Below are 18,695 nucleotides of genomic sequence, written 5' to 3'. Positions count from 1 at the left end.
TAATTCTGACTTTAATGTTAAGTTTTGATTAATTAAAGGATTTTTGTTTGGGTAATAAATTATTCTTCTCAAACTGCAGGTTAAGGTTTGAAACAGCTTGCTGATCATTTGTCTTTTCAAAGTAGAGAGTCGTTAAGCTCCAAATTAACTGCCATATGCTGGATTTCTTTGTTTTGAAACTGTTAAAAATGTATTGCAGGAGATGAATGGCCTGGTCAAGGACTCTGGGGGAAGTTAGTCGATGTTATTTGAGGATGTTTTTGCTCTGTCATCTATCTCAGAAGGAAGAATGGTCCTGTTACAATAAGGTGACAACCAGGGACATACCGATAAAGAAAGTAGAGTAGGTGCTATAAGGAATCTTTTCTCTGGTTATCTGTAGTGCGAACCACAGTTGCTGAAACAACGGTAAATCATGCAGGAAGTTCTTGATAGGGCGGGAAATGATCAATTCCATCTGCTCCTTAAGACGAGCTAAGTTACCACTGCTACAATTTAGCATCATTTTCTGCTATAGTTCTTCACACCTGGATCAGATTGTTTGCTATTTCGACTAACGACTTGACACCATTTAAGCAACAGTGGGATATTTGCCGCAAATAGAGACGGACCCAGAGTTTGGCAGAAGGACGAGGAGTTAGGATATTCTCTAAAGTAAGTCTGTATATATAACCTTGCCATGCCTGGGGGAGGGAGAGATACAAATTACAGTGTGGGAAAGAGCATTCAAGCTGACTTATACATAAAATACATTTCAAGATGGTAACACAGAACAAAGAGCCTTTGTTGGATTGCAAAAGGAAATAGAAGGGCAAGAAGATGTGAGTTTAAAATACTATGTTGCTATAGTCGTTTTTCCCAGCCATTTTAGCCCATCAAAAAATTTCACACTTTACTTCTACAAAAGCTATCATTTGTGATTCCCACGATGTCTTTCCCTGATCTTATTTTGGCCACAAAGTGTCCTTTTACCTATAACCTAATTTTTCCTAAACAAAGTTTTCTAAAATATTAATCTGCTTCTGGGATCAGCTCTTTTAAGTACCTATAGATTGTCAAGGAAATCTGAACTTCACCAGCCTGCATGTCCACTGCTGCGGCACCGAAAACTAAAAACAGGACTTCTGATGCCAACACTGGCCCACACAGGCATAAAATATTTGCAGGTGTCTTTTCAGGGCTTACTCTTTTTGGAACACTATTTCAAGCACATATTCCATATTAACTCATTAGTCCAAATTTAATTTGAAATACCAAATTCTTAATACTTGTATCTAAGTATTTCTGCTTTTCTCTAATAGCCAGGATTGATTGATTAATGGGAAAGGATGGAGGGTGGGGAACACATCAATATAAACTTTCAGATAGAGGAATAGCTTTAAAAGTGTGTGTTTGCGGGGAAGGGACAGTCTGTGGGTTTTAACCTGCCTAACCATCGTGTTGGATCTGGGTCACAGGACAGATTGTAGTGTGGAGTTTGGGTAAAAGAACAGAGTTGGAATACAAATTAGGAAACCAACACCTAATGCCAGCTTTCTATTCGTGACTGTATTTGTGGCCTGCAGAAAATCTGTTCATTTTATGGGTCTTAGACCCCTGACCTGCTGAATCTGAAAAATAAGGGCTGAACTGTTTTTAAGGCTGCTTTCAGCTTTAGAATTTGGTAGTTACGATTTTAACACGTGGTAAATTCCTAAATGGTAACTAATAAACGAGGATTTCACTGTGGTGCTGGAAACCTAAAAAGAGAGTGTGAACACAGCCAGGTAAGCATAGACAAGCATACTGTGTTGGATATTCCATTAGCCTCAGGTAGCTCTTAGGTTGGTGCAAAAGTACTTGTGTTTTTTGCAATTAATTTTAACTTTTTAAACCACAATTACTTTTGCACCAACCTAATAGTTTCTGGCTTTTACACGGTAAGAACAAGAAGCCTCTAAGTAACTTTTAATCTAATCAATCTCTGAAGTCAAACTACATTTTTTTCTATGCATTTATTACTCTGAGCCAGAGGAAAATGAACTTTACCTAAAACTCTTCTACTCCGAATATTTGTTGTAGAATAAAATTATAAAAACTCTTTAAAATGAATTATTATGATTGCATTAATGGAGAGATTAAAAAAAAAAGTCCACAAAATTATGAGTTGTGAAAAACCTTGCATGTTTAACGTCTTGTATGAGCAATGGGCATTTAGCTCATTTAAGTATGGTGGTGCCAGTGCTGCCTACCACGAGGATCAAATGTATTTGGAATACTTTTTTTTTTTTTAATTGGAAGAGTTTCAAGGTATCAGTGAGGGCTTCTTTTACTTACAAGGGTAGGAGCAGATTTTTACTTAGAGCTGCAGCACTGATCTCACATATTTGAAATCCTGGTAAACGAAATATTGAATAAGCAAGAGCCCAAGACATTGCCTTGTGCTAAACGTATTTTCCTCACGCTTTCTAATAACTGACACGTCCTCCATATTAACAAAATGCAAATGTCCTGTGGACAATGTATGCTCTATCAAGCCTTAATCTGAGTTACTTTACTTACATAATGAGATCTATTCCATGAAGCAGATAGTATTAATGAATGCCTGTGATTTTCATAGAAATTGAGAAATGGGAAATTTTAGAATGATTTTGGTCAGAAGTAGGTAGTGTACATAAATTTAGTTTCTTGAAGACCAGAGAAAGGCAACGGGATGATGATCGAAGGGTCTGAGAATGAGACTCCAGAGAATGGAAACAAACTAAGTGAACAAAGGTGGCCTAGATGTGTGGTGGCTTCAGGTGGATACATGTTATAACCTTCGAATTTCTTTTAATTGAGTTGAAGACTGGTTTGAAAACACATGAGATTTAGCTTTCCCAGTTCCACCTTATTTTCTTTACCTTATAACAAGATAAAGAAAGCAAAACAGAGGAAGAGGAACAATTATGTGGGTTTTTCTGAAATTTTTTATTTTCATTTATAGCCTATCTATAGCTAGTATGCAGCCATAAGCTCAGGTGAGCAAATCATATTATTTTCTTTATTTTACATAACTCAGTGGCAAATTCTGTACAACCATTCTATTGATTGCCAGGCCAAAAAGGATCTCCGTTATTCCAAGAATTTCCTGCGTCTCATTCCCTTAGGATCTCACCCAGTTTCAAGGCTGTATCAGTAGTTGTGCTGGTGGTTTTCCCTGTCAGAGTCACACAGGCTGCTGCAGAGATAGCATCATCCACGATGTTTGCTTCCGCCTGCCCCTGACCCCAGGCAGGCTTATCTTGTGTCATGCTTGTGCCAGCCTTAGACTCTAGGACTCTGGTTTGCCTTCCTAAGCTCCAATCCACCTGTGGGTATTTCCGCCTCCTCAGTAGAGCTGCCAGGAAGAAAAGATCATTCTTCGTACCAGCCCCTCTATCAGCTTCAGATGTCCCTTCTTAGTCTAGGGTAAATAATCCCACTAGGTTATTTCAAGGTGGTCTGTCCACACCTGAGAGTCTCATATTTTCTCCAGAGGTCTTTGACTTTTCAAAAGCCCAAACAGGTGACTTTAACTTTCTATTTTACCACTTGCTTTCTTCTGAGAAAAAGAAATACAAGGCCACACACCTGCTGCAATAGGGGAATTGTGAGCGGAAAGAAAGAAGTGAGAAGGAAAGTAATAAAAATATCTTGCCACTTATGGTGCCAACACACGTAAAAACCTAATTTGAGTCTAAATAAGTTGACAGTAATACCAACTCCCAGTCACCAGGCGGTAGAGCTGTAATCTATCAAACAACAAATGGATGAGGCTTTTGGGACAAAAATAAAGACTAAACATTATATGAAATTACTATTTGTCAGGCACAAGTCCAAAAGTTTTACATGTATTGACTCAATATATCAAAATACCCTGTTGAGGGAGTAATGTTATTTTGCCCATTTTATAAATGAGCAAACCAAGGTTCAGGGTGGTTGGATAACTTGCCGAAGGTCACATAGCTTGGAAGAGCAGATGCTCGATCAGAACCCAGAGACTCAGTCTCCAGAATCACTCTCCTAAAAATAGAATACAAATGCTTCCTTACGTTCTTCTCCATCTCTAGTAAAGGGATTTCTCTTTCTTTCCTCTATCCTGCATTTATAAAGAGTAAAGAATGAAATCTTACCATTTGCAATGATATGGATGGAACTAGAGAACATTATGCTAAGTGAAATAAGTGAATTGGAGAAAGACAAATACCATACAATCTCACTTATATGTGGAATCTAAAGAACTGAATAAATGAGCAAAGTAAACAGAAACAGTCTCAGAGATGTAGAGGAAAAACTGATGGTTGCTAGATGGGAGGGGATGGGGATGAGGAGGAAGGGGAAAGGATTAGAAAGCACAAATTGGTAACTACAATATTGCCACAAGGATATGAAAGACAGTTTGGGGAATATAATCAATAATGTTGTAAAGATTTTGTAGGGTGTCACATGGGCACATGTCTCATTTGGGAGACCACATCATGGACGGTGTAGATGTCTGACCACTGCAGTGTACACCCGAAGCTGAATAATATTGTATGTCAACTATAATATATATATGATCACAGGATATGGAGTACAGCATAGAGAATAGAGTCAATGGAATTGTAATAGATATACACGATGTCAGAGGGGCAATAGATTGGGGGCGGGGGTTTTCACTTTGTGAGAGGTGAAATGTCTAGTACATTGTTTTGTACACCTGAAACTAATAAAAAAAGAATTAAATACAAATCTTTAAGTCCTTTATCATGTGTTAACCTTCAGATAGAATAGAAACAATCATTATATTCTGCCTTCTTTTGCTTGGCTCTCATTCAATTTTTTTTTTTTAAAATGAGAAATGTCCTTTCATCTTTCCAACTCTTTTTTCATGCAGTTCCCTCTATCCATAAACCATCCCTTGGAACTCTTTATTAAGAAGATACTTGCCTTTCAATTTCATCTCCATAACCCCACACTCTATAAAGTCAGTCTCTCCCCACTCTACTCTGGGTCAGTATTCTCTTATTAGTTTTCTTATACTTCTGTTACACTGATTATCATTTTCAAATTGTAATATAATTAATTGTGTGCCTGGCCCCACAAAATGTACATTTCTTGAGGTAAAGGGAATCATATGTCATTTTACATCCCAGTACCTAATAATACCTTAACAAACAATAGTACTCACATGCTTTTTTTTTTTTTTTAAACAAATGAGCCATTTTTACAGGGATCTGAGGGGAAGGATGAAAAATAAAAAAGATCGGTGACTCCTGCTGTTGGAATTGTTGAGCTATGCAAGGGATGTTTGTAGCACATGTTTTGAAATATATATTCCTCTTGCCTGTTCCCAAATAGAAGCAGCTGTCCCTTAAATTTAAGACAGAAACTTGGTCGGAAAAGCGACACTTGCTCTGTTCCTGCAGATGTCTCCAAGAACAGCTTGTGTGGGTGCAAACGCACCTGACAGTGAATATTAAAGGTTTGGCTTGCTTCATTTCTCACTTTCACAAAGAATCATATTTAAATAAATTTTGTCTCTGCAAATAATGATCTCATCTCTACTTTGCTAAATACCACATTTTCTTTAACAGATTGTGTTCAGGGAATTCCTGACTGAGAAAGTGGTCCAGGATAAGGGGTCATACTTCCTTTTCTCAGACCACTCGCGTCCAACTACAAATTATCTCATGAAGCAACTTCATTAGGCAACTCAAATCAACCCTTCAGGTCCTGTTTACTTAAAAGGTGCTATTCAAACAGGTCTGGCTAAGTTTTGCTCTGAATCAGTGAAATTAATAGACTAACTCTTTGCATCCAAATGCTGATGAAGACCTACTTTAGTAGTCTCAACTTTAGATGCGAACCCCTCCATTTTTAGCTGCCAATGCTAGGCTATTTAATTAGAATAAAGATTTTGCTCGGTGAATGTTGGAGGCAGTGGCAATATTATCAGGCTGCTATCTACATTTAGAAACAGCTTTTGTTTAGATTTTATTTCCACACAAGGATCACTTCAAGACAGAAAAATTATTTGCATGTCAATTACACCTCAAGGAATAGGTTTCATCAGTGCTCATAATGAATCATTTTGGCATCTGCTCACTGTTAGGTGAAAAAAAAAAAAAAAGAGTGTGGTGCATGAATACTGAGATTCTGGACTTATTTTTAAGATGCCACTTTGATTTTGATGTGTGTTATACACCAATGACCCCCTCCTAAAACTAAATCAAATGGGAATTAGTCTAAATCTTACTTGACCTCTCAGTAGCAGTTGATACTGTTAATCTCTGCTACCATCATGGAATACTCTCTCCTTGCCCTTTGTGACACCCCATCTTCTTCCCATTCTTATGCTCTAAGGTGGGGCCCTAGAGAGATTTCAGCATTTAAAGGTCTGATAGAGGAGGATGAGACCACAGAGAACATCAAAGGTATCCTCTTTTCTTTCTAGGCTTTCATCATGCCCAGGACTTTTTCATTTGCTCTTGATATTCCAATTACTTTCAAATTGATATGTCTGTATAGCCATATCACTGCTCTGAGGTCCAGATTCGCATGTCTACCAGCTTACTCAATTTCCCCAATACATATCTTCAGCTACCTCAAAATCTGACAAAGTGAACTTATGCCCTATAGCATCCCTCAAGTCTATTCTCCAGTCGTCCAGTCTTCCCAAAATAAATTCACTACTTCTGTGCAAACCAGAACAGTAAGGGCCACTTTAAGCAGCTCTTAGTCCTTATCTGCCCAAGTTTAATCAAATTGTAGAATTATAATGTATTTCACAAACATCTCTTGAATCTACCTACTTGGCTTTACTTAGTTCCTATACCAAAAAAAAGACCCAATCCTTTCCCATTTGGATCACTATGAGAGCCTCCTAATGGAGACGCCAATATCACATAACCCTTTCATTAACCATTTTACACTAGGTAGCCAGAATGATAGTTTTAAATTACAGAACTGATCATGTGGCACCTCGAATTAAACTTCACAATGAATAGAGCCTTAATTCCATAAAAGAGCCTACCAGACTTTGCTTGGTCTGACCTCTGCCTTCTCCCACCTCACCTTGTGCTTCTTTTTCAAAAACTCTCAGTGGTTCCATCACACTGGCCTTTCTTTGTATTCTCAAACATGCCTGGGTCCTTCCTCCTACAGGGTTTCACCCCTGTTATTCCCTCTAAATGCAAAGCTTTTCCTGATTCCCTCTTCACCTGGTTAACTCCTACATCGAGGTCAGCTCAAATGCTACTTCCTTAAGGATGTGTTTGCTGAATCTACAGATAATGTCATGTCTTTAGTGATAATCTTCCATGGAGCATTTCAAAACATTTAAAAAACAATTGTTTAATTGTTTTCTATTTGTATAGTCTGGTATGTTGTGAGTTCTTGGAGGAAAGGGCCCATTGTTTTGTGTTTACTACAGTATCACCCATAGATAATGCCACAGATAAACACAGCTCATTATTCAAGTGGTGAAAACACATTTTATTCAATTACTACTTAAAGTAAGGGAAAGGGCTGGGTTTCATTCTGATTTGTGCAGAGGCGACTGGGTGTTTTTAAGGGAAGAATGAGGGAGAGGGGTGCGTGAAGAGCTCAGTAGTGTCAGAGACGTGGAAACTATTAAGAGGGAGGTCAGTGTCAATGTGATTAGGCCAGCTGTGTCTGTTGGCTGGAAGTATGGCAGTTAGGACTCTACCCTCCCTCAGAGTCTGGGAGACAGAGACCCTCTCCTTCCTGCTGAATATATTCCAAAGGAATGACTCTCCAGGGCTTGAAAGGGACACTCCTGAGTTATAAGGGATACATATTCACAATGGTAAGACCTCTTTAGTAAACTTCTAAGAAAGAGAGTTCAGGGGTATATGGTCAGGTGTTGGCTAGAGCAAACAATTTAATTTTCCTGGCAGTGCTGACCTTTCTCAGGCAGGCATTTTAATAGGGGGACTGGATCTTCCTAGGAACATGGCCTTATACTGCTGAAACCATGCTACAGTTTGGTCACGTCTCTTAGTGCAGGGGTTTGGATGGAGTTGCCAGACACAGAGAGTTCTGCAGTTCTCACTTGCACAGGGCCTGCTAGAGTAGCACTCAGAAAACACTTGTTGAATAATTGAATGAATCCTGGGTTTCTCAGTGAGCATGCTCAGAGCACTTACTACTGAGGGGAGGAAGCTTGGCATGATATAGTACACCCAATTCTTCTCAAACAGCTTACTCCTATTCTACTACTGTCAGCGTTTCTAGTTCATGCAGCTATTACACTTATTAAGTAAGGATCATGGTATATTTAATAGGCCATTTTAAAGCGAGTTTCACGTTCATTTTCAATGACTTTGTCATTTCAATGTACTCCACCCAATCATCCTCATATCCCGCTGTTCAGTATTCTGAAAGTCAGGACACTTCTGGTTTCAGGTACAAAAACTCTGATCCAAACCGATTTGATCAGAGAGAGTGCATTGGCTCGCATAACTGAAATGTCTATGGAGAGAACTGGCTCAGCACTGCCATATTGGATGATGATTTCAGGACTCAATTTATTCTCTGTCTCTGGCTCTGCCTTCTGCTGTGTTGGCTCAGTCTCAGGTCCCACCTGGTAGCAAGATAATGGGAATAGATCCATTTCATACACCCACTCATGTTTACATTCAGCAGGAGAGAGTAAATCCACTCTCCCAAAGACTCAAACAAAAGTACTTGCACTGAGGTTGAGCTCTGATTGGCCTCGTAGAAACATGTGCCTGTCCCCAAACCATCCAGTGCTGGGGGATGCAATGAGTTTATTGGTTCATAGGCATTGCTCACATGTTTTATTCCTGGGTATGGGTTAGAGTCAGCTTCCTAGGAACTATAATCCTAAGAGTAAGGGAGGTGGGTGGGAGCCCCAAATAGACATAGGAATTATTTCTCATAGTGTTTGATGGGATGTGTAGAAGCTCAAAATATAACAAATACACTCTGTATTGACTTCTGATTGCATTCTCCCCATAGCTGGTTTCCATCTCTCTATATATATTGAGGGAAGAAACACTGGATAAACTCGTAAGTCAATAAAGGCTCACTGCCTCTAGAATTGAAAGTTTACCTGACAAATCTGTGTAGCTGTTTTTCAGAGGGAAATTCAATCTCTGTATAAGACCCTAGATAAAATAAATTCTTATTTTAAGTCTCTGAGGAAAGGTTCAGTACTCCAAAGACCAATACCACAAAAAAGTGGTATTTTAACAAAGTAATTTTTATTCACTTAATATATTTGTAAATATTAGATACCATATAAGTTTCTAGCCCTTTGTTGTAAATACTTTTTGTTTAATTGTTTCAAAAATAAAAATGTCTATTATTTCCCACCCACTGCCTTCATTTTAGGAATAGTGACAAAAGAAGGGTTGTCACTCACTAAGCTCATTGGGACTGACAGGGACATTGTGTGGTGTCCTCCACTTAGGTATGACCTTTTCGTCCTGGTATCATTCATATTTCTCTCTGTGAAAGAGCTTGAGAAAAAGAGACACATGGTTTACCTATTAGGATTTCTATCTGCATGAATGCAGATGTTAGAGTTGAGTTCCAACTTCAGTAGAGGGAAAGAGTAGGCATTTATTCCTGTACCCCAAGACACCCAGAGACATTTTGTGCAATAAATAGGACTTCTGAGCCTAATAGCACCTGCCAAAATAGCACATTTGTAACCAGAAAGTAGCTCACTCATCTACCAGAGCCACTTTCAATATGTAATTATAATTCTGCTGCCTCAACTCTGTGTTCTAATGTCAGAATTATTTCTGGCTTCATATTGCGAACACTATTCTATTTAGTATACAAGGCTTTCTGGACTGCTTTGTTCAGGGAACCATTTACCATTGATTTGTGTCCAGGTACATTTATCATGTTAGCCCAGCACAGTAATTAAACGGCTGAGGTCGTTCCGTATATGAATACACTGTGCTCATTATTACCATTCCACCTAATTCAGCATCATCTGTAGACTTCTAAATATTGCTTCTATATCATCATCTGGTACACGCTCAATAACATTCTTGCAATTTAAATGTCTTTCATTTCCAGCTGTGATTTTTGCTCCTAAAGTTTCATCAATTGTAGATCACAATATAGATTTGTATAGTAATAAAATTGCAGCTCTGAGAAAGACTAAAATCATTCATATTGTTCGTCCCCTGCCTTTAGAATGAATTTCATTTCGAGAGATTAGATTTCATTTTATTTTCACATATTGTTGAGAAAAAGCCTCAGTCTTCCTCTAGTGCTTGTTGGGCCTTGTTTTGCAAATATGAAAATACTCTGCTTAGTTCTCCTGTTTCCGGGAGTGTAATTGACTGATAAGTTCAGCTGCCAGCCCTCTGGATTCACCACACTTTCATCAAGGGCGTGCTTCCCACGACTGTTACCAGGCGATGACTGACCATTGTGGGGCTGAGAGCAAGCCCATTCCAGCAAAGACGTGTTACTCCTCCAACAGGTGACTTCAACTTGGGGCTTCCTATTAGCCTTGCCAAACTTTTCTTGGAACTGTGCTGCAGTGGAAGACTCTTCCTTCCTGCTCTCCTTCCGTAGGCACCATGCCTACATCACAGTCTGAAGGCGGCCCTGTTTTCCCCTGCTCTGTCCCCCAAATTCACCTCTATCATTTCTAATCCCATCTTGATGTCTGCTTCTTGAAGGACATAAGCTAATGCAAATTACTGTTAGAAAAACCTTCCTTAGGTCCAATTATAACTCTACATACAAACAAAAAAATTACCCCTCCAGTTCGTTGTTTGTTGGAGATGGAGAAAAACCATAAGAAGGATAAAATATTTTTATATCTGAAGAATTGTCCTAAGATATTTGAAAGCATTCTTTCTTCTCAGTAGTGCAGAATCCATGTAATTTAATATGTCATTATTAACCCATATATCCTTTATTGCCATCAGGTTTTATGGATACTAAGGTAAATGTTTTTTCACATTTTAACATATCTGAAGTTGTGATGTATTTTACAGGTGTATCATAATTTAAGTGACATCCTTTTTAACTTAGTGGAAAATAAATAATAGAGTATCCTACATTCATTAGCATCTAAATTCTATCAAATTCTATCTCTTCTCTCTACAGAGTTTTTTCTGTCATGTGTGTGCCCGTGTGTGTGCATGCATGTGTATGTTTGTAGAGCCCTGAACTAAACAGTTTATATCTTCTTCAACACCATTTGATTAGTGATTTGTGTAATCGAAGGGGATCTTCAAATTTGTCTATATTTCAGCTCCATGTAGCCATTCTAATACACCATTTCTTTCCTAGATATCTGAAAGAAAAGCTTAAAATTATCTTCAAAAATTTGAAATGCTTGTATACCATGAGATTTTTTATTTTTTTCTACTGAGTCTTTAGTCAGTTTTGTTACTATATAGAAGACTTATGGTAAGAATGCTCTTTTGGAACCCAGATTCCATCTATTTTCATCAAATTACGACCTCACTTACATCCATTTTTGATGCATTTGCTTCCAAGAAGCAAAGGTCATGTTAGATATATATATTAAAAAAAAAAAAAAGCATCATCATCATAGATCAAAATTGTAGTGTAATCTACTGATACAAGTTAAACATCAACATCATTAGAGGAAAGAATTAATTTTACTGATACTTATTGATAATGTAATGGAGTGATGAACATATTGCACGGAGTCAGATTTCCTTGAGTAAAAATCTATATGATATTAACTGGACTTAAATACTTGATATTTATTAATAATTACATAAGTGACCTTATATCTCACTAGGTATCTGTGTCATCATCTCTCAGTTCCAAACCCACCCTTCTATATTCTGCTTCATGATGCTGGAGCTGGAACTCTACAAACTATTTTTCTGCTTTGCCCATGGTTCCCTCTTGGGCTTGGTGCTTCAAGGAGATTGCATAGCTGGATGAGGGAGATGGGACGCCTCCCTTTCTGTTTGCTTTTCCTGTCAGTATCACCATAGCAACACTTCTTCACTCCAGCAGCAGCCATCCCTTCCTGTGGCGTCTGTCAAATTCAATTTATGGTTGTTCCAGTGTTTGTACAATAGAACATTAGAGACAGCCGCACAACTAGAGACAGTCAGTTGGTGCTGGTATTCCCGTCTTGACAGATGTGTGGTCTAGTCCCATAGGGTCCCTCCTTCAAGACCAAAGACTCCAGCACCGGCCAAACAGCATCTTGGAGATGCTGGAGCCAAGGAGATCAGCATTTCGACTCCTTGGGGCCCTTGTCTACGCTCCTAAGTTTTCATAATTCCAATATCATCTCTTTGTTTTCTCAGTCCGAGGCATGGTAACTGCTTTCTGCAGTGGCTGTCTCAGTGACACCATAGCATGTGGTATGCTGGCACTCCTCATACCAAGCTTAAGTAAACTCATTATGCTTTTTGTGTTCAGTGGTGTCAAGTTGGTAGTTTGAAATCATCCAGGGTGACGGTATGTACTCCACAGACAACGGCAATCCCTAAAAAGCGGGTTCCTCCCACACCCACATCACAGTGCCCATTTACTGGCCCATCGTGCCTTAGAGTTCTCTTACTAACATTTTAGTTGCCTAGTTAATAACATAATACGTAGTTGAGGTGGCTTTAACTTAAAATCTCTCTTTTCAAATAACTAGAGAGGTTTCTGATTTCTGACTGGACACTCAATAATCCAGCATCATTTTTCTCAACTGTAAAATAAGAAAAAAGTTTAACATTTTGCATCGTAAGGTTCGTGTGAAGATAAAATGAAATGACGTAGTTAGGATGCTTAACCTAGTGTATTATAAGCATTCTATAAATGACTTAGGGGCTTAACAGTTTATTAAATTTGAATCTATTATATTAGCTACTATTTTCTCTTTCACCCATTTTAAACTGTTATGTACTTAGAAAATTTTCAAAGTGGGTAAATTTGCCCCCAAGGGAATGTTTGCTATTTGCTAATGTCTGGAGACATTTTTGGTTGTCACAACTTGTGAGGAGAGGTGTTATGGGCATCTACGGGGTAGAATCCAAAGACAATGTGAAGTACACAATGCACAGGACAGAGACGCATGACCTGGGATTATCCAGCTAAAAATATGAATACTGCTGGGGTGGAGAAACCTTGAGTTAGATTCTTAGTATTTCCTTTCTTCGGGGATTTTGGCAAAGATATCAGAAATAAGAAAACAGAAATTTTTCGAAGTCTTCCTCAGGTTGTAAATGTCTGGGCTTATTAAAGAATTGGTGTTAAGACAGTGAGAAAGAAAGAAGGAGATAGAGCGTGTGTGTTGAAGATGGCACCCAGGCCCTGTGTGAATTCTGAATGGGGGGAGGAGAGAGAGAGAGAGAGAGAGAGAGAGAGAGAGAGAGATTACACAAGCTTTATATGTAACAGCTAAAAACAGGAAACAACACAAATGCACATAAACAGGAGAATGGATACTACAGAGTGGTACATCCATATAAGGAAATACTGCTCCTTAATAAAAAGTAGCTAACTGCTGATAAACACAACTCAGATGCCTCTCAGAATAACTACGCTGCATCAAAGAAATCAAACATAAAAAGAATATGTATTTTGCTATTCCACTTATCTGAAATTCTGGAAAATGGAAACTAATTTCTAGTGACAAACAGATCAGTGGACGCCTGGGGAAGCTGGAGGGGCAGAAAGGCAGAAACTAAAGATTCCAAAGGTGTTTAAGGAAAGTTTCATGGGTAATATTTTTATCTTGATGGTGGTGATGGTTTCATAGGTGTACTCCTATGTCAAAACTTTTCAGATTTTACAATTTAAATATGTGCAGTTTATCATGGTAATTACATTTCAATAAGGCTATTTTTAAATGTGTCTCAGTTTGAATCATAAATTCTATGGTCATCCCATCTAACATATGGAAGAAATTTTGGTTGAACTGAAATGCTGTTTCTTTTTTCAGTAGTACAAAAAACAAAGGCATACCATTAGATGGAGAGAAAGGAAAAGAAAGAAATTTAGAAAATCTGTGTCTGTAATAGAGACATTCAAGTTATCAAGTTAAAACGATGCTTATCTTAAAAACTAAAATTGCCTTTAATAGACAAATCATAGAAGAGGCTGTAAGATTATTCATGGCTGAAATGGTTAGCTCTGCTACCAAATCAACTTCATTTAATTTATTGACTTAAAAATGGATATCACTAGCTTCTCTGAAGTAATTTATTTTCCTTTAATTGGTCTCTCAAAGTGTAGATAAAAATGAATTGATTGTTACAGGAATGAAACTTGTTGGGTATATCTGCATAGCTAGATGCGCAAAGACCTCTATTCTTCTCTGTTATATGTGCTTGAGTACTTTTCATTACATTTGGGTGCTTTGTTTTCCTATCTGAAGGAGTTAGAGTCATTCGGCTCTAAAACTTTTCCAGTTCTGAAAGTCTGTGATTCTTTTATCCAACTCTACTTGTGCCATTTCTGCTCTAATAAGGCATCCATTTTCTTTTGTTTGTGTCCATCTTCCTTCTGTCTTTTTTCTATTAACATTCCTTCACCCCATCTTTTCTTTCTTCTCTGTTCTCTAATGTCTTTCCTGTTTTTGTATGTTAATGACCCACATTTGACAGGTTTTTCATTATAACTATTCTGTACCACATAGAGTAGTTCATTTTCACTGCTAAAAGAACCAATAGAATGGGCCACGTAATTCTTAAAACAAAGGCTTACTAGTTAAGTGAGCCTGAGAGCTGTGCTGCAGCATGTTTTTGCCAAAGTGTAGGCTTGTCTCCATTTTAGAAAATCAGATACTGATGCCCCCTGGTGTCTGTCAAGGAAAACACAGTCAGAAACATTAAAACTGGATCTCCAACAAAATCAGAGTGGCATATCCCAATCTACTTGAGGTTATGTATGTTTTTTTCCTATTCATATGACACATCTGTCCATGATGACATGTTGTCCCTCACTTGAACCTCACCACCCAGCAAAGCATTAGCCTAGACAGTGATTTTTTACTACTCCTCATCCATACACCCTAAGTTCCATTTCAAAAAAATTCCCTTCATTTCCTCACTTCTGTGTTTATTGATAAAAGATCAGAAAATTCTGGAGTTGGAAGGGATCTGAAAATAATCTAATACAAACTTGTCATGAAATTCAGCCAAGAAGTTAGTGGCAGGTTCATCAGAAGAACACAGGACTCTTTCTTCCCAGTAAAAAAAAAAGCGTCTAATATTCTGTTAACCATACCTTATGTCATTAAGTTTACAATTAATTAAGAAGACAAGGCATAGCTAAGATAAATGTCTAAGAAGCATAAGTAGAAGGAAGAAAATACTATGGAATCTATCAATGAATATGCAGTACTTTTCATAGTTTGTCATTTATTAATAAAACGAAGATTACTGGTACAGTCATATGTTTATTTACTTAGTTGATCAAAACAAAAGTAGGGCAGAGGCTGTTTGCCATAACTTGGTGGAACTTGACTAAGAGTCATGGCATCAACTGGGAAAGAACCAGGCAGAGGAAGGTCTGGGACTGCAGAAGGAACTGGGTTGTGGAGAGCTGCAGGGCTTCAGAGATGCCATGAATGAATATACCAACGCGGATCTAAGGGTTCCAATTTTCTGGGAAGAGTAGTGCATCAGCAGTAGAGACGATAGTAATACTCATAATCAAGTGAGGCAGCAAATCAGGTTTCTGGTTGAAGTTGGAATGGCAGAGTTGCCTCTAATTCTAGGAGAGGAACTACTGGGAAGAATTAGGATAGCTTTGTGTTAGACCCTTCATTGGTGCACTAGGAGGCTTGCATTCCAGATGTTAATTGTGTTACAGACCGACAAAAAACTGAAGGCAGTCGTTTCATATTTCAGTGCCAGACAACACAGGATCCCTCAGAAGCAGCTGAGTCACTCTGAGTCTGTGGGAGCCAGGGAACGTGCCCTATCATCCCCAATACCAGGCTTACATGTGCTCGTGAGATTGTCTTCAGCTGTTTTATGTTAGAGAGACGTCTCCTATTTCACACTCTCCTGTAAGAGCCCTTCATTCAACACTATTTAATGAAGGCCTACCCAGTGTTGAGCACAGTGATGGTTTCTAACACAATAATTAAAAACAAAATGTGTTTTCTGCCATTATGGAACTGGAATTTTAAGGGGAACTAGATACAGTTACAGGTTAAACTAGATGAATTAGATGAAACTACAGATTAATATCTTGTCTGCTAGTAGGTGTGGCTGAGAATTCATATACCAGGGGTGCCAAAAAAATGTATACAAGTGTTCTCTTTGGTTAACGTTGCTCAAGCAGTAGTTCGCAGTAATCAGAAGTATCTGGACACTGATGGTAACCACTTTGAGCTCCTCTTGTAATTGCAGAAGTCAAATGTGACTTGTGCTCATCTTTCGGTATTAGTATATATTGAGTATTACAATTTTATACAGTTTGCCTTTCTTAAAATGTGTACACATTTTTTTGGCACGCTCTTTATTAACTGTGTCAGCTTATTTTTATAATTGACACTATAGAAGTAGATTCAAATAACACCCCCGAATTCAATACCTCTATTATATTTTAAAACTAAAGTAACTTTTTCAAACGTAGACACTAAATTAATGATAAATTAAAAAAACAGCACCTGCGATATAGCAGGTAAAGAGCAAAAGGATTTCATTAAACAAGTGAAATTGCACCAATAATGGTAGAGAAGGCAAAAATGAAGCAGCACAGGATAGTCCATTTCACCCAGAGCCTGTTACAAAATAGAGGCTCCTGAAAACCCACTTTTCTCTGAATGTATTATTAAAGTCTTATTTCAAAGGATATTGACTGGTTCCCAGAAGGCAATACCATAAAGGTTTATGAAGTGAGTAAATGAATGAACAAACGCCGATGATGCTTATCATGGACTATATACTCCATTCTCTTTGGCCTGTGATGACAAGTTGAGTGGGTAGCCAACCTAATTCTTCATCCTCTTTCATTAGCAAGCTGTACCCTAAGTATGTTCATATCACCCCCCCACACACACTTTTACTCGTTGATCAATATAAGCTTTGAAAAGTAAAAAAATAAAATACATATTTTTTTTATTGAAAAGTAAAAAGTTTGGGTAATTGCAGAATTGAGTTAATCAAGACTTTAAATTCTATTAAATCTGATGAGACAGCTTTCAGTACACACCAGCCCATCTTATTGACAATACAACAGACGGAACTGTTCAAAATGACTGACAGCTCCATTTGCCAGGCAGCCATTTTGAGTGGCAGTTTCACTTGCACGATGTCCATCTTGAGTGGCATCTCAACATCAAGAACACCTAATTTGATTGACAGCTTCACATTCGAGGAAGTTAAGCCAGGATATCTCTGAGAAGCTAAGAAGAAGTTGTGGGAGAGATGTGCTCTTTGAGCTTTGGGCCCTTCCCCACGCTTTTTTTCTGTGCACAGTTCATTATCACTACTAAAAGAGTATAAAATACACACATGTAAAGAAGACAGGACTTGCCAAGTCCTATTATATAAATGTCTAATCACTATGTTGTACACCTGAAGCTAACATAATATTGTGTGTTAACTATAATTAAATTAAAAAAAATTAAAAAGTATTTCCAGAACGTGGTGGATGGTTGCATTAAATGACGTCTTACTTTTTCTCCAAGTACCTATTAACTTCTCTAAAATTGACCATATAAGAAAAAACATTAAAAAAGAAATATATGGCGGACGGGTGGCTTGGTTGGTTAGAGCACAGGCTCTCAACCACAAGGTTGCCAGTTCAACTCCCGCAAGGAATGGTGGGCAGTGCCCCCTGCAACTAATAACAAAGGCAACTGAACCTGGAGCTGAGCTGCGCCCTCCACAACTAAGATTGAAAGAACAACAACTTGACTTGAAAAAGTCCTAGAAGTACACACTGTTCCCCATTAAAGTCGTGTTCCCCTTCCCCAATAAAATTGAAAAAAATAAAGAATATAGTCTATCTGGTATTGAGGACCAGGAGAGAGGTGTTAGCATATTTTTGTTGTCTTCAATACAAACAACTTTAAAAAGATTCAACTCTGTGACCTTATGGTTTCTTTCAACACTCAGAATATGTAGATTCTCTATCAATCTAGCACTCTTAATTTTTAAAGCACTTTCTCAACAGTTTTCTTATTTGACTGCAACAAACATCCTGTGAAAGGAGAATGACGAATACTAACATTTCTGTGTTACAGACAATGCAACAGCCACCCAGTGAGGTCAAGAACCTTTTGAAAAGTCACCGAGGACTTGAGCAGGAGAGTGTATATTGGACGTGACCTTCTGGCTGCTGATCTAGAGTTCCTTAGAGAAACTCTACAACTGTAATTGCATTTTATTTTTTTATAAGTGGTGTTAAAAATCCTTCTCAGCTTTTCTTCCCAATCTTCCCAAATTTCCCAACATATCTTTACTTTTGAAGATACAAGTTGTTGGTTGGGTGCTGGCAAGAATGTCTGTTTCTCAAGCTCATAACCTGTGAAAGTTTCTTATTGAGTAATAAATCAAACATATTATTTCTATCTCAGTTTTAAAGAATTCTATAGAATGGTCATAGATTACTTTTACAGGCTTACTTTACAACAGCCTCTATATTAGTCTGCTTGGGCTGCCATAACCTAAGGCCAGAAACAGGGTGGCTTAGACAACAGAAATTTGTTTTCTCATAGTTCTGGAGGCTGGAAGTCCAAGACCAAGGGGATGGCA

The sequence above is a fragment of the Rhinolophus sinicus genome, linkage group LG09, assembly GCF_036562045.2.
Source record: "Rhinolophus sinicus isolate RSC01 linkage group LG09, ASM3656204v1, whole genome shotgun sequence".
In the NCBI taxonomy this organism is placed as follows: domain Eukaryota; kingdom Metazoa; phylum Chordata; class Mammalia; order Chiroptera; family Rhinolophidae; genus Rhinolophus; species Rhinolophus sinicus.
Note: the sequence above shows the minus strand (reverse complement) of the source record.